The sequence below is a fragment of the Spinacia oleracea genome, chromosome 3 (genome assembly GCF_020520425.1).
Source record: "Spinacia oleracea cultivar Varoflay chromosome 3, BTI_SOV_V1, whole genome shotgun sequence".
NCBI lineage: Eukaryota > Viridiplantae > Streptophyta > Magnoliopsida > Caryophyllales > Amaranthaceae > Spinacia > Spinacia oleracea.
Window position 1 is genome coordinate 20,854,806 of NC_079489.1, and position 4,064 is coordinate 20,858,869.

Here is a 4,064-nt window from a genome sequence, read left to right on the forward strand (position 1 = left end):
CACTATTTAAGCTTGCTCATAACAAGTAATGGGGAATGGCCTAAGGCTGTTGCTGACTGCTACTCACCCCTTCAGACTGTTGTTTGGATGTTATTTTGCTGATTTCCAAGAGGCTTTTGGATTACCTTTTTTTTTTTTAATTTATTTAATTTCCAAGTATGCTCAAAGTGTTGAATACATCACTTAGATCAGTAGTATCAGGCCCTTCAAAAACATCAGTATTCACCCGTCTTCTTGGTAAAGTTGGGAAGGGGAACTCTTCATTTGCAGGACCTTACAAAATAATCTCTGTTATCCAACCATCTGGGTTAAAATTCTGTTTTAAGATCTCAAACCTTTGTGTACAGACGATATGGGATGGCTGCTTGACTCAAGTTTACCTCAAGTCAGTTGTGAGTCAAAACCATTAAGTGGTCGTTGTAAACCCAAGACCTTCAGGAAATCACTGGCCTTTGTCCACACTGATTTAGACTATTTAGTATTTACACTGAAAAAGAAGAGTTGAACATTTTCAAGGCTCTCACATATGCGCATGAACTAGCTCTTGTACCTCTCAAAACCTTCCTCTAAGAAACTTTAGCGTACGAGCCACACAAACATCATAAATAAACTTGAAAGAAATAAGTAGTGTGATGCAGAACATCGTGCCCATTACCAACTGAACTCGTCAAATCTCAGCAATTAAAGATTATTTTTAACTGTAAGTCTGCTATCTTCTGAGCCCCACTTTTTATCAGCTTATTGGCTGCTGCTTTGTGGGTGCGACATTCCGGCCACCTGCCACTTTAGGTTAGCTTTTAAATCCTGGAATACTAGAGCCTTGTTTGGAGTAAAGGAAGTTCCTAGAGTATTTTTCAACCTCCTCCATTATTAGGCAAAAGAGATATCTGATTCCAATAGGTTTAAAGGATAAATAACACCACATTTTTGCCGACTGAAGCCTATCAGCATATATGAAAGGCTTCTTACAGCCAAGGTTACAGGATTTTATTCTGGCATTACCCTTCTTCCTTCCCCGAGGTTACGTAAGCACTTAGTTCCGCACTTGAATGCTGCGTTAATGCCAATAACTTGAATAATGTGATTGCCACGTGGTGATGTGGTAGATAGTTAATTTCCTGTTACATGCATTCTATGAGAAATATCTGAATTTGGCCCTCGAACTATTTTCGTTTGATTTTCGTTTTGATTTTCGTTTTGATTTTCGTTTTGATTTTCGTTTTGATTTTGATTTTTTTGGCTGTTTTTCAATTATTTCTTTAATTTGCAGTTAATTGTGAAGATGGGTAGATACGCATATGGTTGAAGAGAGGGGCGATGATCGTACTGCCAGCATAATCTATCATCGTGCTTGTTCGAATTTCAACAATTGCATAAGGTATTGATATATCTAATTATCTTCATAAAATTTCTCTTTTCCTCTTTTGAAAGTTGAAATCAATAGTACAGTAAGTGCATATCATTTTTACGATAAATAAAATTTGGATAAGTATAGTAAGTGTAATAATAAAACGTGTACATTAGTATTCTATGCTTAAGTATCCATTCCGTTTTACTTATTAGGACTGTTTTTGGACTTCTAATATCACTTCAGTGAAGCATTGATAAACTTAAATGATGTAACCAAAGATTTGCGGAACTTCTTAATGATTTTGTGACTATTTATGCACATTTAAGGCTCGTTGGGTCGTTATAGGTCATATATTGAGCTAAAATGACATTTTCTCTCCCAACTTTGAACTAAAGAACCTAATGACTCATTTTATTCTTATTACATGACTAATATGCATAGTTTTAAGTTTCTAAAACTCATTCGAACCTATTCATGCACATTTATGGCTCGTTGGGTCGTTATATGTCATATATAGAGCTAAAATGACATTTCCGCTCCCAACTTTGAACTAAAGAGCCTAAACACTCATTTTAATCCTATTACATGACTAATATGCATAGTTTTAAGTTTCTAAAACTCATTCGAACCTAATTATGCACATTTATGGCTCGTTGGGTCGTTATAGGTCATATATAGACCTAAAATGACATTTTCGCTCCCAACTTTGAACTAAAGAACCTAAGGACTCATTTGATTCTTATTACACGACTAATATGCATAGTTTTAAGTTTCTAAAACTCATTCGAACCTATTTATGCACATTTAAGGCTCGTTGGGTCGTTATAGGTCATATATTGAGCTAAAATGACATTTTCGCTCCCAAATTTAAACTAAAGAACCTAAGGACTCATTTGATTCTTATTATATGACTAATGTTAATTGACTATTGTTATAGGAATTTTCGCATCCAAAGAAGTCGAATTCTAAGCCTAAGTCCAACTTAGAGGTCGTGGGTAGTTGTGATCGTAAAACACAAGAATCAACCACCAAAAGCAAGAAAGCGGGACTTGTACACGATGCAATTCAAGGTCTTGGCCCGTCATGCAAATACTTGCAGTTTATCATGACTTCGGCGCCTGATGATATATATGATAATACTACCATCCCATTGGCGGCCTCAGTTTGGCACTCGGATTTTGATCAAGAAACATACATAACTGCGTCTGATATAGGAGAGTTCCTTCGCGGGGCGTGCTTAAACATTTCAGCGATCCAAGTCTACATATTGTAATTAAATGTTTTATTGTTGTTAATAAAACTATTATTTCTTTGAAGTTTTTTCTCTTTATCGATCTTAATAGTGTAATCTTGTTTATTTTGTAGGTGTTTATTGCCTGATCATGCCAAATCATTTGAAATGTCTCGGATTTCGTTCATTTGTCCCGAGATTATGTCAAGCACTAGAATCAAGGCCGACCCTGGAGCGCCAACAATGTATTTGAAAAACATTTTCCAAGCTGAAATTGAAAAGGAGAAGATGGGTAATCCTAACCTAACTAATTGGTTTTTAATCCCATATAATCAAGAGTAAGTGTGTTATATTATATAAGTTTCATATAAAATATTAATTATTATTGTTATTAAATATTTAATATATCATTTATAAATTATACAGAAATCATTGGAATTTATACGTGATGGACCTACGTAGAGGTTATGTATATATTTTCGATTCTGCTAGAGATCCACGTCGAACAGATTATGCATGGGGAATCTTGAGTTTGTAAGTTCTTTTGCTTACAAATTACATTAGTCTTTAAGAAACCTAAGCCAAAATCATATTCATGAGTACCCATGTTTCGTTAATTTTCTAGGGCATACCAAGTGTACAAGTGCAATGGTGGGAATTGTCCGAATAAAACGAGTTTTAAGTCGTGTAAACCCATTCATATAGAGGTATAACATGTTTCTTAATTAGCTTTTTGCTTTGTTTTTATTAATTATTGGCCTTGCAAGATAAAGTATTATGTTTCTTAATCAGTGTGCTCAACAAATCGGCGGAACTGAGTGTGGCTATTACGTTATGAAGTTCATGTTAGAGATAGTCACGTTACAACATGACTATGAAGGCCGGCTAGATGAGGTAATTAAGTAACTAATTGATTCGTATTCTAGATTATTAATACATTGTCATTAGTTGCTTGAATGTTAAAATGTGACATTTCATTTGCATTTAATCGATCTAATATATGCTCCATCAATTTTTTGTTTTTGTAAGGTCTATACTCCGAGGACTGCGCCTTATGCTAGTGAGGAAATTGATGTGGTTCGTGAGCAATGGGCGAAGTTTTTTACCACCAAGTATTTATTATTGACCTGATGGCGCTTGATCGTGTTGGTTTAGATGTTATAGAACAATCTTTTATGTTAAAATGTATGCGTACGTTGAAATTGGAACGTAAATGTATTTAAATGTATCGGTATGTGCACTTTTGGTTTTGGGATATATACAAAACTCCAGTTGTTGTTTTTATATTTGTTATACAGGTTGCGTTATTCTATTATTGTTTTGACAGGTTTCTATATTTGGTGCAAGGCACTCTAGGTATCCCTAAACAAAATTAGAATTTTCCCGCCAAAAGTGCTTTTTTGCAGCGTACATATATGTTGTACGCTGCAACAAGGGAAAAAAATTTCGCAAAAATTCAGACTTGTTGCAGCGTACAAATAA

General features: G+C 34.8%; 1 long non-coding RNA gene across 1 annotated transcript; it reads left to right on the plus strand.

Moving 5' to 3' along the window:
- Positions 1-3,049: 3,049 nt before the first annotated feature.
- On the plus strand, positions 3,050-3,859 carry LOC130469012 (uncharacterized). Its single transcript, XR_008929378.1, has 3 exons — positions 3,050-3,289; positions 3,375-3,476; positions 3,612-3,859. It is a non-coding gene; the product is annotated as an uncharacterized lncRNA (long non-coding RNA).
- The last annotated feature ends 205 nt before the right edge of the window (positions 3,860-4,064 follow it).